This window comes from Melanerpes formicivorus, unplaced genomic scaffold (assembly GCF_026170545.1).
Source record: "Melanerpes formicivorus ecotype bairdi unplaced genomic scaffold, bMelFor1.0.p_v2 SCAF_40, whole genome shotgun sequence".
Taxonomy (NCBI): Eukaryota; Metazoa; Chordata; class Aves; order Piciformes; family Picidae; genus Melanerpes; species Melanerpes formicivorus.
In genome coordinates, this window is record NW_027142392.1 from 2,138,581 (window position 1) to 2,166,103 (window position 27,523).

At 39.8% G+C, this 27,523-nt stretch overlaps 1 protein-coding gene across 10 annotated transcripts in view; it reads right to left on the reverse strand.

The window, feature by feature from the left end:
- The window catches only part of RALYL (RALY RNA binding protein like), a 484,769-nt gene that overhangs the window by 371,978 nt on the left and 85,268 nt on the right, over window positions 1-27,523 (reverse strand). For 6 of the 10 annotated variants that reach the window (XM_068158545.1, XM_068158544.1, XM_068158543.1 and 3 more), the window contains exon 1: window positions 103-656. The exons of 1 other annotated variant lie outside the window; for it this stretch is intronic. The gene's annotated coding sequence lies outside the window, so the exon portion shown is untranslated. Of the gene's footprint in view, window positions 1-102; window positions 657-1,316; window positions 1,695-27,523 lie in introns of those variants that run through there. 3 more of the 10 variants (XM_068158548.1, XM_068158546.1, XM_068158538.1) reach the window with 2 other exon arrangements.

Genomic DNA, 27,523 nt, shown 5'->3' on the forward strand with positions numbered 1-27,523 from the left:
TTAGGTCTGGAAAGAGATTTCTTTAACAAAAAAATAAAATAAATAAATCCCTTCACAATGTAATTTGCACAGTGTGGAAACGCCTACAAGGAGATGAAGTACCTGCACTGGGGAGATGTTCAGTTGTTCACTTCATCTTCCGTTGACAAGGAAACCAAACCGCACTTCATTCTCCAGAAAAACCTTCCACTGCCATCGTTTGAAAATGTATTTATTTGAATGTATGTATATATCTATCATCACCATCACGACAATAATAACCATCACAAAATACTGCTGGTAAAAGTATAAAAAAAAAGTCAAGGTGCAAAATGTGCAAAAGTAAGAATCATCTCTTGGGCTTTCTGTTTTGCTTTGTTATCTTTAAGCAGGGGGGGGAAAAAAAAGTATTTAAAAATGATAACTGTAACAGGCTGCAAGAAAAGTTTCACATTATAAACAGGCATCAAAAACTGAGAAAGAAGGGAAAAAAAAACCCAACAACCCAAAACCTGCTGATTGCACTGAGGGGAAAAAAAAAAAGAAAAAAAAAGGAAGAAAGAAAGAAAGAAACAGTAACAAAAATAATAAAATTAACATCTTGCTCTGTGGTTTCCACGAGTATTGCAAGATTACAAACTCTACGTAAACACTGCTGCAAAATGCATTCGCGATTCCCATCTCTTTACCAAAAAAAAAAAGAAAAAAGAAGCAAACCTTAATAAAAAAAAAAAAAATAAAAAATAAAAAACACCATCAGAGAAAATCCTCTGCAAAAACGAAAAGTTAGAAACAAGCCTTTTCTCTTTATCGTTCAAAAAAAATGAGCATCGTATTTCACATCGCTTTTCCATGCCACAACAAAACCAGTTGCATATATAGAGAGATATATAGCTGCTAAATGTATATCAGTTGTTGCTGGACTGGCAAGCCTGTATTATTAATATTATCATTTTTCATTCCCAGTGACTCCCGGCCCCAGCAGCACCTTTTGCTCACAGTTTAGTAACCATCACATGCTAGGTTAAAAAAAAAAAAAAAAAAAGGAGAAAAAAACCCAACAAAAAAAAAAACCAACAAAACCACAAAAACTTGTCATCAGCAAAAGATCAAATCCATTTAAACAATAATCAAAGAGGAAGATAAAAAAAAAAAAAAAGGAAGAAAAATACCCCACCAACAAAAATAAAAATAAAAACAAAATAATTAAAAAAAAAAAAAAAACAAAATGAAGGGGAAAAAAAAAAAAAAAAAGAAAGAAACAGGACCCAAAAAAAAAAAAAAAAAGGAAAGAAAAAAAAAAAAGAGGACAAGAATGTCAGCGGAAAGGTACTCACCGAGCGGGAGTAAAAGGGAGGAATAAAAATGAGAGTTACTATAAAATACAGTATGGCGGTGGCAGAAGGAATGAGGCGCTTTTTTTTTCCTCTCCTCTCCAGTCTCTGCCTCCGGCAACCGCCACGTGATCCGCAGCCGGGCGGACTCGCAGCCGGGAGGGCGCAGCGGCGGCGCCGGACGCGGACCCAGCCCGGCCCCGGCCCGCCCCGACCCGCCGCCGCAGCCGCCCGGCTCCTGCCGCCGCCCTACGCTCCACGGCCCCTGCCGCTCGCACACGGCCCCTGCACGGTGGCGCCGAGGCGCAGGCACGGTGCGGAGGCGGGCGCGCCTTGCGCGGTAGCGCAAGTTGCTCGTCCGCGCTACCCGAAGTTGCCGCCCCCTCCTGCCCAGCCGGTGTGGCGCCGCTCGCCCCCGGGACTGGGGCCGGCAGGCGGGCGGAGCGCAGAGCAGGGTAGGGACTTGCCCGGGTGGGAGGTGCTGTACCCTGGTCCAGCGTCTGGCTCGGCAGAGAGCTGCCCCTCCTGCTGCTCGGTGTGGGGTGGGGGGAGCTTTGCACCGGGGTACCTCCCGTGTGCGCACGCCGGGGACAGCCCCACCGCTCAGCCACCGGGGAGCCCCACCGCTATAGTTCTCAGGGGTGCCTCTCCTGCATCCCCTGGTACGCAAGCAAGGCACGAAGGGTCCCCCCTCCTGCCACCTGCTCTCGGGGTCTGCGCACAGAGCCACCGCTTCTGCCGCTGGAGCTGTGGGGTGGCACGGGAGTTCCTCGGCTGCCGCTCCTGCTCCAGGGCTGTGCGCAGCTCTCAGCGCTGCCGTGCCGGGCGCTAGGGCTGCAGCCGCTGTGCCACCCGGCCGTGTAAAGCGGCGCTTCTCTGTCTCCTTCCGGAGAGCATTTCTTTGCGCATCTGGGAGGAGAAGAGCAGGTAGCAGCAGTCCCAGCTGTTTGCTTTTGTTCTTTGGCCTGTGCCCCGTTTCATACTCTCGCCCTCCTCCCGCCCTCCCAGTATCAGGGCTGTTGCTTTCCTTAACAAAGTTACTGGCCGAGGTGGAAAGGAAACAAGTGTTTTGGGGAGGGCTTATTTCCGAGAGCTGCCCACCGTGGCTGATGGCAGGGTGACCCCAGGTGGGCACCCACTCTCGACACCACGGGCAGCTGCCCACAGCTTTCTAAGTGTTTGGAGTTAGGTCCCAAAGCATAGGACAACGGCCCCGCAACGGCCCTATGGCTGGCCGGATGACAGCTTTCTCCCTTCTCCGTCAACAGACTAGAAACGCAGTGGAGCAGGCTGGCTGCTACTGCTGCTACCGGCTCCTCAAGACGCTTGCTGTTCCCTTTTCTCTCTCCTCGCCGATTCCTCATTAACAACGGCAGCAGAGGCAGCGAGCGGCGGCTGGGCTGAGAGCAGCTCTGCTGGGGCTCCGACTGGAACCAACCGCTGGGCATGGCACTGCCAGACCCAGCTCTCTGCCTCGACGCAGCCCGCAAAGATTGTGCCCTCACCTAACCGGCCCACAAGAGCAGCAAGAGACATCTGTATGAGACAAATTAACGGAGGAATAGCAGTGTGCATCCACAACCAGGCTCAGTGATGGAGAGAGTGAGCTAGGCAGCACTTCCCTGCTCACTCCTCCTTTCTTCCTCACTTTTTTGTTGGTTTTTTAAGAGCCCCTCTCGTTTCATGTGGGTCAGGAGGCAGGAGAAACAGTCAGGTTATTACTGTATAAAAATTATTCTGGCCAGTAAGAGGATGCCCTGCTATATAAAAGACTGGTGAGGGCACCAGTCTGCCTCCTTCACATACTCACACAAAGCTTTTCCCCCTTGCCCTGGCCATTTCTTTCGTTCTTTTTTTGTCTTGTATCTCTTCCCCTGTGTTTCCAGAAAATGAAAAGAAACACTCCCTTTCTTCTTTGCTCTCAACTTCTTTTATGAAGTATGAAAAGAACACTGACCAAAGTTTAAATAAATATATATATATATATGGATAAAATGTTATGTTTTCTCGCTTGCTTTTTTATTTTGGCACTGAGCTTGTTCTGGCATTTCATACCAGTCCTAGTTGCTTTCCCCTCACTAAGTTTGGCTCTCAGAAGTAGAGCTGTGCATCTGAGAAGTTAGAAAACAAACAAAAAGGCAGAAAAAATGAAGTCCTTAGAGATACAAAAATCAGCAAGAAATGAAAATGTGTGGTGGGAAAATTAACCAACTTAATTGTACAATGTTGGACGTGCATCTGACAATGAACTCAGTCACAATGTCATGATGGTGTTACAAACTATCACTTCTTGAGATTCCAGGTATGGGAGATGCATTTCTTTGGGTGGTGTACTCTGAGCAGCATTAGGCACTGCATACAGAAACACAGCTCCATGGCTCAGTTGATTTTTAAATGATATTTGACAGCAAAATGTGTTTGCAGACTCAAGGCCTAAACAGGGATCCTATTTTGTTGTCGCTTTTCAGTTTCTGTTACTGCCTCTAATTTTGAGCCCATATTTCATAGAATTTAAGCACATATTTCATAGAATCATAGAATGATGGAATGGTTTGAGTTGGAAGGGACCTTAAACATAATATAGTTCCAAACCCCCTGCCATGGGAAAGGCCAGCTTCCACTAGACCAGATTGTTCCAGGCCCCATTCCAATCTGGCCTTGTTATTTCTTCTTGAAATAACAACAATAACAGGTAAAGGATGGTGTCTTATAAATCCAAAGCTTTATACTAAATCTGATTTACATATTTGGATCTCATTAACATCTATACAAGAAACTGGATACATATATTTTGGACAATATATTTTACGTATTATTTACCCCAAGAACTAAGAATACAGTAAATGTTTCCCTCTTCCATGTGTATGTATTGATTTGTTGCCCTTCAAGTGAGTTAAAAAGTCATTATTAATGATGCATTGGGTAAATCTGGATGTAAACACTAGGTGCAAGGCTTAGGGACCGCTCTTAAATCTCAGGGACAGTGCAGTGAGATGTTCTAGACCAGATCTAGAGACAGAGCTAAGGGAAATCTGGGCTCAGAAACTGTCATAAGAATCACTTCTTGCTATAGGTAGCATTCTCAATATTGTGAAGACCATAGAATAATAGAATCAATAAGGTTGGAAAAGACCTCAAAGATCATCAAGTCCAACCTGTCACCCAAGACCTCATGACTACTAGACCATAGCACCAAGTGCCACATCCAGTCCCCTCTTGAACACCTCCAGGGATGGTGACTCCACCACCTCCCTGGACAGCACATTCCAATGGCTAACAACTCTCTCTGTGAAGAACTTTCTCCTCACCTTGACCCTAAACTTCCCCTGGCACAGCTTGAGACTCTGTCTCAAGATGAACTGTCCCCTGTGGGCATAATCTTAGGTTTACCTAAGGAATCACCAAAGAATGCCTCTGATACTTCTCTGCTTGCAATCCGTCAAGATGGAATAAGCATTAGAGTAAGAAGTGCAAGATTTTTTTCAAGAATGTGTGTTTGGAATAGGTCACAAGCACGCAAGTAAGAGCTTGGGAGAATCATGTGTTCATTCAATCCCAGAAAGCCTTTGTTCATCAGCATCAACTTTCTGGCTTCTGCTGGATTTTTTCTACAAGAGAAGTTGTACACTTGTTACTGGACCCAAATGAGGAAAAGTCCAGCACATTGCATGTTTTATAGCTTGGTTATGTGCAGTGCTCAAGCTGCACCAGGGGAGGTTTAGGCTGGAGGTTAGGAGGAAGTTCTTCACAGAAAGAGTGATTGGCCATTGGAATGGGCTGCCCAGGGAGGTGGTGGAGTCACCATCACTGGAGGTGTTTAGGAAGAGACTGTATCGTGCCATGGTTTAGTTGATTAGATAGGGTTGGGTGATAGGTTGGACTTGATGATCTTGAAGGTCTTTTCCAACCTGGTTAATTCTATTCTATTCTGGGCACAAGTGTTCGCGTGCAATCCAGTGCATACCAGTAGAGTGCCTGCTGGTATTTTTTTAGGCTTTCCACTTTTCCTGCTGCAGGAGAGCAACTGAGATCCCCTGCAACATGACTAAGAGTTATCCTTAAAAGTAACCAAGAATTCTGGGCGGAAAATATGTGAGCCAGCACTTCTGTGCCTCTGCCTTGGTTGCCAGCACAGAGATGCTTCCTAAGGTTCCCAAAACATTGTATAGCACAGCCAGTGCTCTCTGTGTTATGCTGGGCTTGCTGTTCTCATACAATCCCAATATTTTACATCTCTTTCCTGCATCTCTGCAATACCACTCCCTTCCTCGCTCCTGAACCACCTCACCCTACCCCCAGAAGCAGAAGGAAGTCTGTGCTAAGATTATCACATTGCCTATAATCTGTTTTTCTTGATTGCATTTAAACGTCGGTGCTCTCAGCACAGGGCTGCTGCTGTGTGTACACCTTGTTTTGGTAATATTCTCCCCTTTCCACTGATGCCTAGTGTTGGAATAAAGCACTTCTTATTTTCTTCTTTAATTTTTTTCCCCCATTACTTTCACTGCACTTATACTTTTGTAAAACAAAGAAGTTTCTCTTTGCGGGTGGTAAGCAATTAGTTGGAGTCCAGCCCTAATGCCCTGGCTTTGTACAGATCTATCAGCATGACTCAGCAGCCTGCAAGCCTGAGTTCAAGTTGCAAACAGTTACTGGCAGAAGTCAGCTAAAACAATACCAGATGCAAAAATATTAACATTAATAATAACAATAATGAAAACAATAATTAGTGGTTCTTTTTTTAGATGCAGCTTCCTGACCCTGCTTTTGTGGCTCATTTGAATCAAATCTCTATCCAGTATAAATATAGGGTTATGAGGCTGTGGGTTTTTTTTTGTTTGTGTGTGATGTCTACCATGACAACAGGCAAGGGAAGACTAGGTGACTGTGGCAATAAATGATAAGAGAAATAATTACTTGAAGTTAGGCAAGGTATTACATTATTAAACTGTTAAAGGAAGAGAGAACTTTGCATTTCTCAAACTTTCAAATGACTATAGAGTATAGATGTCGTAATTTAAATCCACTTATATCTTGACTTTGGTGTGGTTGAATTGCTACACCTTAGAGAATATCAAAATGTACTACTTGACATATTTAAAATCACCTCCAGTTCATGTTGATAAGTATGGGATATTAATAAAACCAACAAAAAATATACTTTTCCTTCCTATATCTTTCTCTGTATGTTATCATTGCTGTTCTTGCGTTTATTTTCTACAGGGTCATTGTTCACTTTCACAAAATCCTGCACTACTTCTACTTGCTTCACGGTGCTTTTAAGATGCTGTATTTATCTAGATAGTGAAGGTAACTCACTTCCAGTACCACGTTTTCAGCTGAAGTTTTCAAGTGGCAGAGCACAATGCAAATAAAGTTGAGCAATAAATGACAGAAGAAACAAAAGTAAGGCAGCTGTGTTTAAAGGAAGGCAAATCAAGTACTTGCATGTTACACCCACTGTGGAGGAGAATGGAGTAGAGCATTACAGTATCACAGTATTGCTTAGGTTGGAAAGGACCTCGAGGATCATCGAGTCCAACCTATCAACACAGACCCCATGCCTAGACCATGGCACCAAGTGCCACGTCCAATCTCCCCTTGAACGCCTCCAGGGTCGATGACTCAACCACCTCCCTGGGCAACCTGTTCCAATGACGAACGACTCGCTCGGTAAAGAACTTCCTCCTCACCTCGAGTCTAAACCTCCCCTGGCGCAGCTTGAGACTGTGTCCCCTTGTTCTGGTGCTGGTTGCCTGGGAGAAGAGGCCAACCCCTTCCTGGCTACAACCACCCTTCAGGTAGTTGTAGAGGGCAATGAGGTCACCCCTGAGCCTCCTCTTCTCCAGGCTAAACAATCTCAGCTCCCTCAGCCTCTCCTCATAGGGCTTGTGTTCAAGGCCTCTCACCAGCCTTGTTGCCCTTCTCTGGACACGTTCAAGTGTTTCAATGTCTTCCTTAAACTGAGGGGCCTAGAACTGGACACAGTACTCAAGGTGCGGCCTAACCAAAGCAGAGTACAGGGGCACTATGACCTCCCTGCTCCTGCTGGCCACACTATTCCTAATGCAGGCCAGGATGCTATTGGCCCTCCTGGCCACCTGGGCACACTGCTGGCTCATATTCAGGTGGCTGTCGATCAGCACCCCCAGGTCCCTCTCTGCCTGGGAGCTCTCCAGCCACTCTGACCCCAGAAAATACGAAATACTCAACACTTGTGGTGCTCTTTTAAACTTCTTTCATTGAATTAGAGGGCATTTTGAGAGGGAGGAGATTTTAACTAGTGAGGGCTTTGTGCTTGGAAAGTTCAATCTCTACTGTGCATTTTGAAACAATTGCAATCAGAGCACACAGAACACAATAAACTATGCACTCAAAATTACTGTTTTCACACGCTGTTTGGCACAAATAAACCAATAGTGATACCTACATTAAAAATCAGTGAGAATCTTGTGTACTTACTTTCAAAATGGTTGCATTTTTCTCTTTCAATTTGTTCTTTTCTTGAAAGGGTTAATGAACGAGCATGGCTCATAATGAGCATGTCTCAGTCTGTGAGTTTTGCAATAAATAAGTCTGGGAACAGCACGAGTTAAGGCAGCTTATGATCAAATTCACTGGTCTGCATCATCTGTTCTTATGTATTCATTTTCTATATGACAATCTTTCCATAGAAAGAGAATTCAAAACATGCTTCCGGGAGAGTTTTATGGTGAAGTGCTGTTTGTTTGTTGTAAAAACTGGGATGTATTGGCCAGAATGAACTGATAGCTGATGACTGGCAGGTGTGGTTGAATGTAACGACACTGAAAGGTGAGAGAGCACATTGATAGGGTTAATCAATCGCAACACCAGGAAGTTTGACTTTGCAAGGGCAAATAACTCAAAAAGAAAGGAATAGATGGTGCAGAGGATTAAAAAAATAAAAGAGAGAGAGGGGAAAAAACCAAACAACACAAAATAAAACCAACCAACCAACCAACCAAAGAAACCCCCAAAAACAACCAGCCAAACCCCAGCCAAAACTCAACAGAAAAAAGGTCTGGAAGTTTAAGAGTGGAGTTGGAGAGGTTTAAAAAATTCTGTGTAACCTGAGAAACCTGGCTTTGATAGAAGCACTTTGTCTTCTATGAATTAGATCCCACATGCTCAATTTGGACACCCATAATATAAAGAGGCATAGCACAATAATCTTTCCATGTCTGGTTTAAGTGATTCAGCAGCCATAAGGTGCCTCTCTGTTAGTCAGAGCTCAGTTTACTGGCCAAATGTTCAGAGACAAGAACAGCAAAGGAGACAAGAAGAGACAAGGCAGGGATGTGGATGAGACATGAGCTACACACAATGGCCATCTTTACTACAGGGCACTTTTTGCATCCTGAGTACCATTCATGAGTATTGCATAGGGTAAGGATAGTACCCTAAAGATCATGCACAAAGAGGTGAAGTAAGGTTGCATAGGCAACTCTAATCCAGGAATTTCCTGAAAACAAATAAAATGTTATCATCATTCCACTGTTCATAAACATCTTTTTGCATGCAGGGAATGCACATATATCTACACCTGCATCGCATAACCTGTTCTACCATTTTCCTTTTTGTGCCTTTGCATTCTAGTTATGAATAAGAGCTGATCTTAGCTAGCTAATGAGATGTGACATGATTGTAGTCCATAGCAGTGTGGCTGGAGGCTAGAGGATTTTTGTGTATGTTGTTTTATTCATGTGTTGTCCTGGAGAAGATTGGAAACATCACATAAGAGTGCTAAGCACTCAGTCTCAACCTCTAGGCAAAATACAGCTAAAGGACTCTTTTCTTTTGAAATAAAATTATATAAAACTTAACATCAGTTTTATAGGATTTTTGTTTTGTTTTTTAATGGAAAGACAATTTGTAGTAGAGCAAGTCTGACTAACTTTGTCTACCCTGAAAAAGTGCAGAGAATTTCTAGGCAGTGGAATACTTGTTCTATAATTACATCAGGTAAGTTGAGGCCAGTGATTTTGAACACATATCTCAGCATGCTGAGTAGCATTTATTAATTTATCACCTCTTATTTTTATTCTGAATAACACAAGCTCTTTTTTCACAATCAACATTTCTTTTCTCCATCTCCGGTTTATCAAGTATTATGTTCCATCCCATTGCTCCTTTGAGGTAAATCATTATTCTGTGAGACCATCTAGCAAGTCTGTGCAAGACAGATTTCTCTTGCCCCCACCCCCTTTCTCAGTGCAGCTGCACTAAGATTTTTCAGAATTCGTGTTTGGTTCTGTCATATAGCTGAATATCTGCACTGCTGCAGCTCTTTGAGTGCCTTGCAGTTTGTAAATGACTCATGCAGCACACTCCCTTCCCTCTAGCCAACACGGAGAGAGCCCGGAAAAGTCTGCCTGGGAATGATCCTCCTTCTGGCTTACATCACAAATTACTTCCTTTACAGCATAATGCCCAAAGGCACAATCCAGGCTGAAACACAGAGTCATCCTGAAACATGCAAATACATTTGCTCTTAAAGAAAGTTATATACCTAGAATCATTTACGCTCCTAAATCCATATCTCATTCAGGTCAACCTTTCCAAACGGTAAGAAATGTCTTTGTCTTTGGTAGGTGGCAATAACTGGCAGTTATTGTGTCTGATGTGAACAGATTATGTTACAAGAAATGGAGACAAGACATACAAAACTATCCAGAGGAATCCCTTTGTTTCACATGAGATCAAAGCAGCAGTTTTAGCACAAATAAATATTGGAAAAGACCACGATTCTTCACATCTGCCAGATCCTTTGGATAGGGAATTGCTGCAAAGACCACTGACAGTCAATTTAATCTATATTCTGCCTACTAGCTGTTGGCCAAACACCACCTCCCTCAAGAGAAAGAAATCTGCAGATTTGCAATGTGGGTTCCAGTTTTAAAAACAAAAAAAGGTCAATGAAATGACCATTCATCTAAAAGCCTGGTGCCTTCTGATCTGCAGAAACTCCAAGTGACCATGACATTTTTGTTATGAGTACCCAGTACTTCTGTCAATCAAGCCAGTGAAAGAGAGGATCCACTTCTCTGTGTAAAATATACTTCACTGTGAAAGAGGGACAGTTCTGAGCTCAGCCTGTATTGGGAAACTTTGCAGTTGTAGGAACAGTCCAAGAAACTTGGTTGCCATGTAATTGTGTTTGAGTATGCTTACTTTGACATATACAGCGTTTCCATGCCAGAGAATAGAATTTCTTGTAGGAGATATATCATACCTGTTAATAAAATCTGCTGGAGTAGCTCACACTCGTATTAAAGCTTCACTTTTCCCCACAGACTCAGCAGATTTAGTATCTGTTTCTTTTTTTCCACATGTTAAACCCTTTCTCCTGTTTCACACACTGCACAAGAACACTTTGAACTGGAAAGGCTTAAAGCAAAGGCCAGAAATGTGTTAAATAAAATGCTTAATCACACCAAAAAGTAATAATAAGAGAATCAAGTATGCGAGTGAATGCTCTCTTCTCCCTACGATTTCTGGTATATGACATTCACTACATCCACTCAACCAGTTTTACTTTTAACAAAGGCTCAAGACATGAGTCTCTGCTGGGGCATTAGACAGTGGTAAGGAATATTTATAACTCAAACACTCATATTGTTAAGTTATTACCCACATTTTTGGCTTAAACAAGGCAAACACTTGCAAACAACTCCCAAAGACTTGGAGACCTGGTTTTGGAGTACCTTTAGTGGAACAGTATGCCTCCAGACAGAGAAGATGGGATTTGTCTGGTAGCACCAGTGATGAGCACCTGCAGGAAAAGGGAAAGACTTCAGGTGGAATGGGCTGTATCTCCCTACTGTCTACACAGACCAAACGGCACTGGCCACTCCTTCAGTCTGGCCACTGTACTCTACCAAAAGTTAAGTCTCCAAAAGCACAAATAAAGTGTCACATGCTGAGGGAGCATGATTCTAAGCTCTCTACCTTCTGGATTCCTCAGTTTTTGTAACACTTCTGTCAGAGGGAAGGTTTTGAACAACAACAAAAAGTACTTTAAATTGTCAGAAAAGCCTGCATGGCAGCACTTAAGTCAATAGGATATCACAAACCCGTAGCTAGTGACATATGATACTTACTGCTTATGCATTTTTGTAGCTCCTGTTTTCATAATTAGAGAAATGCCTCACAATTTCAATAGAAAAAAAAAAATTAATTTTCAGTTCTCTTAGAATACAAAGTGGAACATGAGTACAAAGGGCAAAACATCACAAGTTATTTCTACAGAAGGTACTGGTTTTAAAGACAAAATGCTTCTTCCTCTGCCTCTTGAAACTTAATATGCAACATTTTTCTCAGCAGCAGACCTGCTTAAGTACAAAGAAATGTTGAGGAGAAATTGTTCTTCATTTCTGAAGAAATACATGGGAAATACAACTGCAAGCATTGAGGTAGCTTTGGAGGAAACTATTATTGATGGCCTTGTTCTTAGAGATTTTTAAGAGGAATAATTATATGTCTCTCAAGGCAGAATTACAGGTATCTAGAGGAATGCTAGTTCTTAGCCTACCTCTTCCCTATCAAGAAAGTCACTTGCAGTGCAATTAGTAATACAAAAAGATGGCAATGCCGCAGCGGAGAATTAAATGTAGTCTAGTAACTCTTTTGTTTAACTTTCTCACACTTGCCTGATACTTTTTTCCCCTCTGTATTCCACAACATGACTGCAACTTGGAATAAAATGCATTTCTATTCATATATTCCTCTTTCATCTACAGACTATCTTACCTATCTGTTCCAAAAGGGAGTATATATTCTTAGTTAATACTGATGCTGATAGGGAGATGCAGTGCAGCACAGGAAGAATAATATAAACCCTGTAGAATCCAGTGAGTCCTGGAGACCATTTTTATGAATGAGAATGGCACAAATAGAAGAGAAAAGGAGGAAATTGGAAAAAATGAAATAGTTTGAAGATTGCCAACTAATACTGTTGATAAGGTAAGCAATCTGCTAGAAATACTAATTATTGATGGTTTCTAAAATCATAATTAGAACATAAGCATTCATACAATTTGTGGCTACAAATGAACCTGTGCTCTTTAAATATGAAGATAATTTGTCACAGCAAAGTGACATTTCCCAGCCCTCTGTACACGCTGTAGTTGCCTTCATATAAGAAGCACATTTTGTGATTGTTACAATTATATATATAAAAGCTTAGCATCAATATAAACCCCAATTTAAGTCTCAATATAAGCAGCACATATATTTTTATGTGTCCATTTTCATAAAATAATGCACATACACGTAGTACACAGAGAGAAGAAAATATGCCATTTAAATAATTTAAGCCTGTAGGAAGCAAAGGTTCTTAAAAATAGCAGGCATCTCTGTGTTGCAAGGATTCATGTAAGTGATCTCCATACAAGTAGCAGTATTGACTTGAAGGTAATACTTTGGTGAGTAAATAATATTTATGTTATTAAACATTTGCAGAAAGGAATAGGATAGGATAGGATAGGATAGGATAGGATAGGATAGGATAGGATAGGATAGGATAGGATAGGATAGGATAGGATAGGATAGACCAGGTTGGAAGAGACCTTCAAGATCATCGCGTCCAACCTATCAACTAATCCAACCCCCCTAATCAACTAACCCATGGCACCAAACACCCTGTCAAGTCTCCTCTTGAACACCTCCAATGATGGTGACTCCACCACCTCCTCAGGCAGCCCATTCCAATGGGCAATCACTCTCTCTGTGTAGAACTTCTTCCTAACATCCAGCCTAAACCTCCCCTGTCGCAGCCTGAGACTGTGATTTCCAACTCAGATACTGAGGAGATTTCCAACTCAGTGGAGATCACTTTTGGCCTCACCACTGCTTCAAGCTGTGGGAGGAATTTTTATAATGGGGATTGCTGCTGGTGTTTCAAAGGTGAAAATACTCTTGTAGCTTCATCAGTATGCAAGATAAGGTCCCTGCTTTAAAAAGAGATTGAGGTTTCCTGAAGAAATAGTGATGGAGCAGAGGGGTAAAGAGACGAGGAAAAGGCTTTATCATGATGCAATTTATATATTTCTTCTTTTTTAATTCAGTTTTGTTTCTTTGAGGCTGAGAGTGGGAGTCAAACAATTAGGCTACCAGTGTGCATGTCATTCTGACTTTAGCCTAGACAGGGTAACCAGCTTATGTGGTTATATATCTATCTCTGCTTCCTCACCTCTCTTCTACTTGAGGTTCCTCAGATACAATAACACATCTGGATATGCAATTAATGTTGTTTAATTTCCAAATTAGTCTATTTCCAAATTAGTCTAGATTTCTTTAAAAAAAATCCACTCTTAAAATGTTTAAGTGGACAAGGATCACTAAATACTAGTTATTCTGGGAAGTCTGAAGTAATGGTTCCAGCCAGAATGGATTAGTGGTTACAAGCAACCATCTTATAGGTGGCAGCCTTCTCTTTGTGTAGCCAGAGCAGCATATTTAAATTCACATTGTTTAAAAACCAAAATAAAATTCTCAAAGCATAATGGAAGATATAGACTCAAGAAATCCAGAGGATATTTCAAGATGGTTGAGGACTAGAGGCAGAGGCTTGAGTTTGGATAATAAGCCTTAGAATAATAATAATAATGAAAAAGTTTAGATGATAAGGAAGGTGTATTTTTTTTAACCTCTTTTTGAACATTTTTGAAAGAGAAAGTAAACAAACAATAAAGCTTAGAGAGAAGCTGCAGAAGATACAGGCAAGATCTGTAAGGATTGGAAGGAAAAGGGTTGAGAATGAAAGCCAAGAGGAAGTCATGAATGCAGTTATGGAAGAAATATGTTAAAAAGCAGGAGGAGTAAAATTCAGAGCTCAACTTAGAAATTTCCTGAACTAAAAGTGAAAGATTTTAGGTCAAGCCACAGGCAGTTCTAGTCAAGGGAGTACAGGAAGGAATTTTTAATTCAAAATTTCAGTTAGTAGTCACAGAAACTATGTGAAAGTTCTAAGATAAGCAGTGCCATGGAGGATATTGACCTGATGATAAAAATGGAGTGTGCCTCACAGAGGTAATATTCCTCTTGATAACTTCCCAGAGATGGCCCTTTGGCATTTTTTGAAAGGTGAAGTAGAAAGTCATAGGTTGTGAGGTATTCATCTCTGTCTGCTGAGATTTTATATGGCTTCAGAATGTGTGTAGCACTTAATAAACTTGGTCAGGAGACAGGACAATTGACAACAGGGTAGGAGTCAGGAATAGAGGCTGCCTCAGTAACGTCTGTGTTGTGTAGCTGTAAGTCATTGCGTCGGCAACTGCAAGAGTAAAAGGAATTTAATTTTATTTGATTTATGAATCAGTAACTTCTTACCACAGCAGCTGAATCTCTTAAAATATTTAGATTTGCTTTTGTAATCTGCTCAAAGACTTAAGCTCTCTATCGTCTCCCCTTTTGCAAAGACAATGAACAGTCATAAAGTATGTCTCAGGAGTATCTATAATTCCCAGGGTTTGAGCCTGCATAAATGAGAGTAGAAGGCTTTCTTCACTCTGATAGAATCCCCTCTGAAGCTGTTGGCTGAATGCAAAATAAGCATGCATGGAGGAAGGACCACTCCAACTGTCTTTTCAATGGGAACTAGGTTCTGGCTCACAGCTCACATATCTGCTGGCTACCCATGGAATTTTAGGTATTTGTGCATAGATGAACGCATCTTTACAGGGAACGAGAAATTTACAGTGCATATCTTTGTGGTGTGTATCCTGTATGTGTGAACAAATTCAACAGCTCCTTTTTGTTAGTGTGTAATTCTTTGAGATTGTTTAATTAAGCCTTTCAAATCTTCACTGCACAGAAAAGCATGCAGTACATTTCTATAGTAAGTCAATGCATTGTACTAAATATGAGAGAGACTGGAAGATTATTAGATCATGAGGACAGGATGAAGAACACAGCATGGAGCTGATGTTGAGGTGCTTCTCTCTGTCTCTACATACCAATTTTCCTTAATTGAATGAACCATAATCTCTCCTGTAAAAGACTTACACAGTAATTGTGTCAAATGTGGTCATGATTCAGTGTTTTCTGCTTTGATTAGCACAGATTTGTCAAAGTGGAAATGCTTTCCTTTTATGCTTTTACCTACTAAGTGGACTGGAATCACTTAAGGTATTATATACTAACAGAAAGCAGTGGATGTGCAGTCTAGGAAACTGTTTACTTCCTCGGGGATTACCAAGGAACCTTGGGACTAGTCAGTTTTGCATTTGTAAATACAACTTTTCAGTATCTACATGCAAGATCTACAGCATGGTGGTTCTTCTTACAGACATAACAACTCTGTTTTCTTAATTTGAAATATTAAAGTATTGCTGCTGTACACTCCTTATTTGGAAATAGAACCTCTAAAACATGCTGCATTATTCTTTGCTTTGTAATACACATTGGCTAGGGAGTCTCAAAGTTAGTAGAAACTGTAGCCTTTCTTTAAGATTGTCTGTAGATAAATATACAGCACACAAAACTTGAAGACATTAAATACATTCAAAGCCTATCAATAATATGCCTTAAAACACTTTTCTGTACTGGTGGAACACTGGTGTCTCTTTATGGGAGATTGTGTTCTTGGAAGCTGGAGACAAGTGGAGTTCGACAGAAACCAAGTCACAATCTCCATCTTTCCTCCAGAAAAGGAATGTGACAACAACAAAAAATAAAGAAACCCCCACAACATTCTTCTATATATTTCTCTTCCTTGAAGAGCAGAGGAAATAAAAGATTATTAACTCTTCACTGCTTGAGAAACCCCACCTTGATAGCTGAGCAAGCAAAGGTAAGACTGATTGTGAGGTATAGTTTGTGTCTTTGGAGTTCCAGTCTTCCTAAGGGGAAAACACACCCTGGTAACTATTGTACCTTGGCAGAGGTGTACAGAGGGAATAGACCTTCCAACCAGACCTACAATTCTCCCTGAAATCTTGCTAGGGCTTGTTGTAGACCTGTGTAGTTCATCAATTTTGTATAGCCCTACAGCAATGCTTTGCTTTACTTTTGATCAGTGACAGGGATGCTGCCTGCCTTTGGGAGCCCTCCTTGTATGTGCTCACATTACAGCTCTCCTTTGTATGAACTCAGTCAGCTGAACCAACATAATGACAGCTTCTAGAGAAGGGCAGAGAGGAAGGTGTCACATCTGACTCCTCACTCATCCAAAGGTGCTGCAAAACTTGGAATTTCATCTTTAAAATTAGCTTTTGGTAACTCAAACCTCCAGAACCAGAGTTTAGACTTCCTAGCAGACAATCTGTGTGATTATTTCAAAGCCTAGTGGTCAAGCCTAGAAACGCCCAAACTTCATCTCAGTGCAGCTTTTAATAATATTAGTTTGCAGTTGCTCTACACACACATGCATATATAGTATAGTTACTGACTGAATGGGTATATATTCCTGATAAGAACCAATAAATCAGTTAAATACATTAGCATGGTATATAGAAACTTGTGAATTGTTATTCATAAGGCAACTGCCTCAGCTCTGTGTGCAGAATATGCTTGTGACAAGAAGGAATGATCAAAGACAGCTCAGATATGTGTAGATCAATGCTTGAAGTTCCCGACTGGAGGAAACAGCCTCTGAGAAACCGAGCTCTGTGCAGGAGAACAAATGAGTTCAGGCTTATTTCTGTACATTTGAGTCTCAAAAAAAAAAAACACAGAGAAAAATAATGAAAGATGGATTTATGTGAATTCCTTTCCTGTTTAAATTTTATTAGGCATTTTCATAAGCACACATTTGTTTGCTTTTTTGGAAAAGCAGCAGTGGCTTCTGCTCCTTGATTGGCATACTTTTTTAAGATGGAATGTCAAACTTGGATAATAATGTCTCTAAATGTGTTTATCAAGTCTCAACAGATGTCTCTCTTTTTTTAAGACAGCTTGGAGTGTGAAAATAGAGCTGGATGTTTGAGAGTGTCAGTAAACCTCTGCTTCTTGTGGGATGGTTTCAGATGGCTGGGAGCGTGTTGATTGAATTTGGTTGTGATGTCCTGAATCAGTGGTGGTGTGCATGTCTACTGAAGCAGCTGAAACAGAATACCCTGAAAAAGAGAATTCCATAAAAACACTAGACATTACAAATATATAATTTGAACTATTTTTCAGCACACTCACTTCTGTGAAACTTGGCAAACAATGATCAGCTCTTAAATTCAAGAACACAAGATTCTTATTCTGTGCAGTCACTTGCTTATACCCACTTCTTGATTCCCTTTCTTTTAGCTGTCTGAATGAGATAGCTACTGATTCATAAAATGTCATGTGTATAAACTCTATCTATTACTACTTCTGTGCAAAGTGATGAACATTTGGCTAGAGTGCGCTTTGATAAATAGTGCAGAAGAAGCTTTCCACAGTAATTGAAATTGTGTTTGGTCTGGTGTGAATGAAAGCAGAATCCGAGTTGTTTCATTCAAACAAGTCTTGTTTTCTTTTGTTATACTGATCTATTAAACCTATGTAAACTATTTACTGTCTTCTGTACTGAGTTCTCTGTCACAGACTATTTGTTTTTAACATACTACTGGATTCAATAAGGGAGAAAAAAGAAGATATTTACATTGTGTGAAACACTTTTGGGATGTGTGGCTGATGTGTCTCTTTATAACAACACTAAGATCTTTTAAAATAGGAACTTCTGCATAGTAGGCTTGCTACATGCTTATTTAAATGCTTGAGTAAATGAAATAGTTTAGTAACTACTGACTACCTCAGAATTCATTCATTTCTCCTCATTCCAGTGGTAGAAAGATTTAGTCAACCGAAGTTCTATATTCCTATCCAAAGCTTTTGTTTGTTTATGGAAAGATGCAAGTGTGCAAATACCATAATGTTAAAACTATGCTGCTGTATGTAAACAAAGTGTTATTTTCACAGAATCACAGAAAGTTAGGGGCTGGAAGGAACACTGAGAGATCATCTAGTCCACTCCCCATGCCAAAGAGGGATCACCTACACCAGGCCACTCAAGAACTCATCCAGGCAATTCTTAAAACCATTTTCATTTTAAAGATTCACACTAATTCTTGTGTCAAGTTCATAGTCACAATGAAGTCTAACTTGCATGACAAGATCCGTTGGATCACTCCATCATTTGCTTACTGTTGCCATTGATTTATGTTAACAAATAAGAGGTACTACATTAATGGTATTACACAGATGGTGTAAGGTTTTTGGCTTAACCTGCTGGTGTTAGATTTAGGTTCTTTGTAACCACTGTGATAGATCCAATTCATCAATACTCATAGAAGAGAAGTCAAAGAATAGATTAAAACAGACTGGAACATTAGGGGAAAAAAATGGTTGGAGGGGAATCTTTGGAAGTGGGCCATTTTCAGCTGGAAGTTAAAACAAAGGTGTTTATGACCCTCTTAATCAGTATTTCCTTTGTACAAAGTGCCCTTAAATAGTTGTCATTAAAAACCGTTGTTCATCACATTTTTTGCACAGAACTTTTTTCACATCAAGTGATTAAAAAATGAAATAGTCCTCAGATGCTGTGGGTTAGAAAAGACTGCAGAGAACATGTTTGAAAGGTATGAGCTTATTTTCAGAAGAAATCTATAGATGACATTATTTATTGCAGTAGATTCTTTAAAGAAAAGAACCAAAGTAACAGTGCTTTTAGCATGTCATGAATCTGATAGAGGTTCTTTAATGACAGTAGTATATTTAGAAAGGAGGAACCTATCTATAAAACAAAACACAAACCAAAAATCCCAAACAAACAAAAAAGATTGAAGTTAACACGGAAATCCTTTTGGGGAGGAATAACTTATAGAATAGCACTTGAACAACTGTTTCTTTTGTGCACCCCTGCACACTGTTGGGAAAAGGTCTGTACAAATACAGCAGAAATAGTTTCCTTATTGTTACATCATGGGCATCACATCCAATTACCTCACTTATTTTAGTCCATGCAGAACCCTGACCATCACAGAGCAATAATGCATCCAGGCAAAACAATTTGTGAAGAACATTCATTTTGAAGGGAGATGGTGAAATTCTTCTGAATTATTGAGAAAGACAGAGTGATCAAACACTTTTTTCCTAAGTAACTCCTATCACTTCTGTTTTGCTTTCAGACTCTCATTTTATTTCATCGTGAATACTTTGCATTTATAAAGTGCTTACCACTGTGATATGTGAAGCCATGAAAACAGCAATTGGATTAAAACTGTGAAAGGCCCAGACAAATCAAAGAGTTTAAGTAACATGATTCATATGCTCAAACTCAAGAGTCTGTCCCTCAAGGAATAATATTATTTTAGCACTGAATTATTTATGTCATTTCTCTTTATTTCAGAATTTCACCTGTGTGTCCTGGGGGTGTGTGAACTCATAGAACAGTAGATAAAGACATAATGTGGCTTTGGTCTTTCTGTAGGTACTGTTCTTGTCTACTAGGTTATAGGAAATCTCCTGTGCCTTCTACTTCCCCACCTCCCTTTTCTTCAGCTCTGTGGCACATCATCTCAGTCTTCAGTAATTCAGTGCCCCAAATGAACACAATCTCCTCAACCTCATCTGCCCACCACCTGGAGTGCAAGTCAACACACCAGTGGCCTAATTCCTTTCTATGGGATGAATGGAAGAGAAGATCCTGTGGGGGGTGGTGAATAGGAAAGACAGTGTGTTGTGTTGCCAACACAGGCACTAGAGTTAGAGGAATAAAAGGATCTGCATGCTCACTCACAGCTCCCAAATACTTACTGAGCCCTCACCATTCAGAGAAACATTCACACAATGTCATGATACCTGATGATATTGTACTTTGGGATATCAAAAATCAGGAAAGATTCCAACAAAAAACATCCACGACTGCTAACAATAAAAGTGTTTATGAATCCCTCTAGTTCTTCATCTGGCCTTGAAAGCAAACTGTGTGGGAGCATTTATGACATTGATTCTCAAATCAAAGGAATCTTAGATAGTCTCTACAGTATTTCAGCATGCTCATTGTTGAGCTGGTTACTCAGTGACCTCCAGATAGGAAGTTTTTCAGTGCAGCTACAGGTCAGCACAACATTATTTCTTATTCATTCACATTTATGAATAAGAGAGAAAACATAGCAAGAAGGAGGAATATATGGTGAATTAAAGTGGGATTAAGGAATGGAATCTATCCTGACCTCCCTGACACTAGGCTTTCTCCAGACAAACTTTACAATAGCTGTTGATTTTGTATGATTACAAGTTGAGCAAATGGGAGCAACAGCACAAAACCTGGAGAAAACAGTGACAAGTGCAAGGATGCATTTTTAACAAATGGCAATTACAAATGCAAAACAAACATTGAGATTAATTTGACTTAAAAGTCCATGTTAAACAGATGCTGTTATATAATCAAGGAATGCGAGAGAAAAGAGCTGAAAATTAATTTCAGCATGCCTAATGAAGCAAAGAAGCTTGGAAAAAACACACCTCAACTCAGAGAACAAAGAAAAAAGTGCTCTTGCCAGGCATCTCAGATGAGTTTTGTAAACTTGTTAATTATCTTGTTTTACAAATGGAAAGATTAGTAGGTGTATTTTTCTGAGGGAATCCATTGTATTTGGCAAAGTCCTCCTCTGTGTGTAACTCTGGAGTAATCCATCCACATACATTCCTTCCTTATTTTCCTCTTATTTTTATGATTTCCAATCTGAAATCTGGGAAGAGAATGAAGAGCATGACCATATGGCTGGAAGTTCCTGCAATTCTTACCCTAGTGTTTGTGATTTATTTATTTCTGAGTGATGGGAGCATAAGGAGATTCCGGATTCTTACAGAGAACCCTTGTTTTGCCAAGACACATTTGGGGCATTACATTAAAATCAAACTCAAAACTCTTAGTTTGAGGAAAGTTCATCCTAAAAGTCTCTTCCTAGAAGACAGGAGGACTGCAAGAGCAGAATTATTTTCTGCTACTGCTGAATATCCTGTGACAGGCACATCCAGGCTGCTCCACTGGAAACATATTTCCATGTATACAGAAGACATTTCCTAAGAAATTAAAATGTATTAAATTCTTGAATCAGTACTTCTAGACTTTTCAGTATACTTGCTCAAGGTCTATAGAAGACAGCAGGAATAATAATCTTCAAAAAGAAAATAATTTCTGGGGCAAAGGACAGATGGGAAATTCAGTTTAGCTTACTGTTTGCAGTCAAACCTGGGAAATGCTGGTCATAAGTCTTAGATTAATTTTTTGATAGAACACTGAAGTACAAAATAGGCTCCTTCTTTGCTTGTTGTAGCCCAAGTGCAGGACCTGGCACTTGGCCATGCTGAAACCCATGCCATTGGCCTCAGCCCATTGGTCCTATTTGTCTAAGCCTCTCTTGACGATCCTCTCTACACTCAAGCAGACCAACACTGTCACCTAACTTGATGTGACCTGCAAATCTACAAATGATGCACTCTAACTCATAAGGATCATTGATAAAGAAATTAAACAAAGGTGGTAAACTTTTAATAATAGGTGAAGTGCCATTTGCACAAAGGACCACATCCCATGTTTATTTTAAATTTGCTTAGCATCCTTGTAGTGTTATCCAGTCTCCCTTGTAGTACATTCTTAGGATAGCAGATGATGCCAGGGACTTCTAGCAATGAGTGGTCTCAAAAAATTGTTCTTCAGATGAAACTGGCATTGACTAGAGTGCAAATACATATAATGGAAGTTTATGGAGTGCTTCAGCCTCAATCATTTAAAACTGCATACATGGACTGGTTTGGTACTTATCTGTTTTGTTACAGAAACTACCTGACAGCATTCCAAGCAATTCAGGAGTAGCTTAATTTGCCCTGGCATTATGAACTGTAAGTTTATTTTCACTTCCTCCTCCCTTCATAAAAAGTTGGGCGTATACACTGAACTGCTTCACTGGTGAAGTCTCTAGGTCTTTATAGCATCCTTTGCCAGACATAACATCTATCCAAATGTTTTATTCCTCTTATTGTTTTCATCTTTTTATGAGGCTTGGAAGATGTAAGAATGAACATGCTGCTTTAGTTTGGTCCACAGCTTTTCTAATTCTGCTCATCTCTGGGCCAGTGTAGGTAGATTATAGGACACTGAGTGTCATTCAGAATGACTAACATGATCATAAGAGATTTGAGCAACTCTCTATTAATTTCACAAAAAGTTTGGCAGTCTATGCAAAGTTCCTTGATTTGTTTTGATCCTACTCCTTACCTTGAAGAAAAATATATTGGGTGTTATCTACTTCTTCTCAATCCGTGGTAAGTATGTGAGAAGAAATTACCTTCATAGGATGAGAAAAGTTAATTTTCTTGTTCAGTTATCTTATATTGGAGTTCAAATAAAATTGTTGTGTTTTCTTAATTAATACATGATTGCTTGTTAACTATATGGCAAGGATGCCTAGAGCTTGAGATAAGAGCTTTTGGATATTATATACAAATTGAAAACCAACTAACTAATCAAATTAAACAAAATCAAGGGCTGGAAGGAAAATAAGCTTTACTTCTTCCAAAGCTATCTTTTAGTTATGTGGAAGTTGATGTTTCCTTCTTTTAAATATGAAATCTGTGGGTTACTAACGTGTACCAAAAATCAGGAAGCCAAAGCTAACCTCATGTTTTAACTTGAGGATATTTTCCAGATTTCTCTGAGACAACAGAGATTACCTTGCAATATCTGAATGCATTTAATTTATTTAGCAGCTTCATAGTGAGGAAGCCACATACCTCTGATTTACTGTTGCAGAAAGGTGCTGTGCAGGCAGGGCACTGATAGGATTCTTAATGAAACCCCAGGAGATTTTCCTGTTTTCCCTGGTCTACATGGAAATGTTGACTCATTCAGGGCAAGCTACTTCTCTGGGTATCTTAGGTTCCCCTAGCTATGAGATAGGGCTAATATTAGGGGTGGCAGATCTGTGTTCAAAACCACAACAAAATTAACCAGAACTATGCAGATTCAGAGGACTCAAACTATTTGCAAGCCTTTGTCTAAGCCTTTACCCCCCCAAAATATTTTATGTTATGCAAAATAAAGCAATATATTATTAAAATCTAATTCAGCAGTTGATTACAAACTAAAGACAACACAGTGTGCCTGCATTTACCGTGGAAATTGTATATTTCAGTGTGACAGAACTTAATTGGTTGAGCTGCTTTTTGGGGTCGCTCACCTCCTATTCCCTTAATTTTTTTGATGCAGCAATTAAACAAAAGCATCTGTTATTCTCGGAGTTCTAACTAAATTATGTTGCAAAGGAGGTAAATATTGAGGGACTTCTAATGATAATTTGCATAGGAAATTAATGTATTACTATTAGCTGCCTCTGACTGAAGTGAAAGTGGGAACAGACTTTATGGCATGAGTGCGAGAGCAGGGAATGAAATGTCCCTGGCTCAGTAGGCTGCCTTATCTTCTCAGTATATGACACTTCAAATTAGGATATTTTCAAGACTTAACTAGATTTTTTTTTTTTCCAATCAAAATTTAGAAAAAGCCTTTGGTTGCAGGAAGTTTAGGAGTATTTTTATTATTATTAATGTGATTTGCACATGCAGGACTTTGAGGACCCCACATAGGGAAGTACAAAGGATGGCATCCCAAGTAAAGAGGACTATTTGCTGATAAACAACAGGAGATGTGTTGTGATGGGTTTTTCTTGACTGCTTATTAGTTTCAGTGCAGAAGCATTTGCAGAGATTTCACTAACACTACATGGATTAAATCCTTGTCCTGGTTTTGCCTAGGATAGAGCTAATTTTTTCTTTTCAGCAGCTAGAATAATGCTGTGTTTTGGATTCCTGTTCAGATTTATGCAGGCAGAACTCCTACACTAGCATGATTTTTATACTGTATTTGCACTCTGTCAGCAACAGATTTGCCATATCTGTTGATAATTCCAAAGTTACTAAAAGCTATTATCATTGTTCTAGGAGTATGTATTGCTCATTAGGAATCTCTGAGCTGCTAAAATGTTTTTATCTCAGCTTAATTTAAAAAATTCTTTGACCATGTTCAGATATTTGCTTTTATCTAGCAAGGGAAGCATTTCTTACACAAAGTGAAATGTTCTTGTAAATATCTATTAATTTCCTTGGAGAATCATGGTTGCTCAGACTTCTCTTCCTTTGATTATTTTTTTCCTTTCATGATTTATAGTGTGCTTCTTTCCTTATTATTGAAAATTATCAGTGCAGTTGAAACCATTAGGATATTTTCCATGCAGCAGCAGAAAATGTTGTCTACTTTTCTTCTGGGTTTAAGTTCATTTATCGCATTGCTTAATATTTACAAGGCAGTAGCAGCTCCGAGTAATCTTTACAAATCAATTGATAATGTGGCACAGTAGGTTTTTGGAGTGTGGGAGCGGACTCCATCAAAGATAAATCAATAAAAGTCTATGGTTGCTTGTGAAATTTTTAGAATGATCTGACTGCAAATAGCTAGAATATCAATTTCCAACTACACTGACAAATTAATATAATGTAAATTTGTGGAGTGTGGAAATGCAGTTTCAGATTACAAAGAATAATTGCATTGCCTGGCATCTATAAAGACAACATCACAAGTGCAAAACATGCATGCCATAACTGTACTGAGGGCATTTTATATTCACTAACAGTTTCAGATTGTAACAGCCTGTAGTGCCAGAACTTCAGCATGCATCGTCAGGTACACAAGAGGTGTAGTACCACACAGGGGGAAAAACACTGAAAAAGCCTTCAAAATGAGATGTTCTAGGGTTCCAAAGGGAGGGGAAAATGAAACAAAACAGCACATTGTAACTAGTACAGTTGTGGTCATATATTGAGAGACAGTAATGGATAAACTGAGGAGTAACACCCACATCCTTCTGACTGATCAGTGTAATATCACACCCATTTCTCAGATTATCAGGAATGCACTTGTCAATATACAGCCATCCCATGCAAGCCAAGCACCATAGACTCCTGTAGCTAATAAAAATCTGACTGATAATAGAAGTTGTTCTTAAGGCTTCTCTGACTAACATTTTTAGTTTACCTTCCAAAAAATTCTACCAAACCATGCTAATTTCCACTTTGGATGGTAAGAATCTTAGCATGCCCCCTCAAGTGTTAGGTGAATCCACCTACCTTATTCTCTCAGCTTTCCTCCAAACTCTACCAGTTGTTTCTTAGGCAGTGCAATACTACACTACAGACATCAAAAATACTAGAAAAAGGCACTTACATTGACTTTTGAGACATTAAATTCCTACAGCCTCTAATCTTAAACCAACCTTAAACCCAACAGTTATGTTGTCTAAGTCTTTTGTATTGCCCTTCTCTGTTTAACAGCTGCCTATTCCTAGGAGACACTGAGGCTCAGTAGGGCTGATGAAAACTTTGGTGGCTGAAAACTGGTGAGTGCATGTGATTATTAAGGAAATCTTTGGGGACACACAGTGAAGAGCAACTGTCTTTAAATCATTGATAAAATGCATACACTTTCAGTGTTAAACAAAGATAAATACAAATATATCTATTTGATTAGTGTCATACTGAGACCACTATAAACATTAAGTGCAACTACCTTCATATTTCAGGCAGTAATGAGTTATCCTTTCTGTTACAGATGCGACCCTATGTCTGGCTTCCTTTTGGTATTAAGCTTCAACAACTGAAATAACCTAATTTGCATCACTGCCATTTAATTGAAATGAAAGATTCAGTTCTTGTCTGAGACTTGAAACAAGCAGTGCAGAATTAAAACGTAGATGTTTCTCATTATTAAAGCTGAAGCACTTCTAAATTAAAGTATTTCTATTGTAATGCTATTGTGTCACAGAATCACCAAGGTTGGAAGAGACCTCCAAGATCATCAAGTCCAACCTGTCACCACAGACCTCATGTCCAAGTGCCATATCCAGTGGTCTCTTGAACACCTCCAGGGATGGTGACTCCACCATCTCCCTGGGCAGCTCATTCCAATGGCTAATGACTCTCTCAGTGAAGAACTTCTCCGCACCTAGAGCCTAAACTTCCCCTGGCACAGCTTGAGACTGTGTCCTCTTGTTCTGATGCTGATTGCCTGGGAGAAGAGACCCACCCCTTCCTGGCTACAACCACCCTTCAGGTAGTTGTAGAGAGCAATAAGGTCTGCCATGAGCCTCCTCTTCTCTAGGCTAAACAATCCCAGCTCCCTCAACCTCTCCTCATAGGGCTTGTGCTCAAGGCCTCTCCCCAGCCTCATTGCCCTTCTCAGGACACATTGACACCTTTACTATTGTTTAGTTATCCATAACAAGGTGATACATTGCCATGAAGAGCTCAGATTGAAAATAAAAGGTTACTTAATACAATTTGTCTTTCAGTGTGGGCATAACAATTTTCATGTTACAATAAGCTGATTTTTTCTGGCAGGGTATTTTTCATTTATTGACCACCCCTATATATTTAACACAAATACTGCTTTTTAACTCTGTTAAAGATGATTCAAGAAAGTAGAGGAAATTACATGATTAATTCAGTCACAGGTAGAGTTTGTCATGCAAAAAAAGGAAGGTTTGCTTATTTGATTATTGTTTCTCCCTTACTTGCTGAAGTAGAAAGTCTTGAAGCTCATACATTTTGCAGACCATATGGATAGGTGTTCTGCTGTCTAGCAATGAGCATGTTGGTATTAAGAAATCACCATTTTTTTCCCCCCTCTAAATTTCAAAAGAATCTTTGGAGATGATTCTTTTCTTCCACAATATCATTTAAGTTTCCAGGCTGGCATAACAGTTTCCATAGCTGCCACACAATCCTTCATAAGTAAAGTAAAAAATTAAACAGGTGGATAAAATGGTGCCATTTTTTTGGATTCTTTCTGTAATGGCCTTTGAACTCAGGACGAGCATAGAATATTGCATTTACATTACTTTTAACTGGAGAGGGCCCTAAATGAGTATTCTAGATACAATTTCCCCAAACTTGTAAAAAGCTGACCTGAGATAGGAACTTGGTTGTTCTCTGCAGTATTCATGTAAGACTGCTATATGCTACTGACTTAAACCACCACTAGTTGATTTAAAATGCATCAGCAGATTGTCATCCTCTTCTATTTTTCACTTTTGCTCTACTGGGACTGGACCTCTTTTGGCTTGTTGTTGCTATTCTGGGAAGCCTGTCGGAAAGAATATGCTTTACCTACTGCTCTGTGCTGCTGCTGTTCACAGCCATGCTGCTCAAAGTAATTTCTGAGA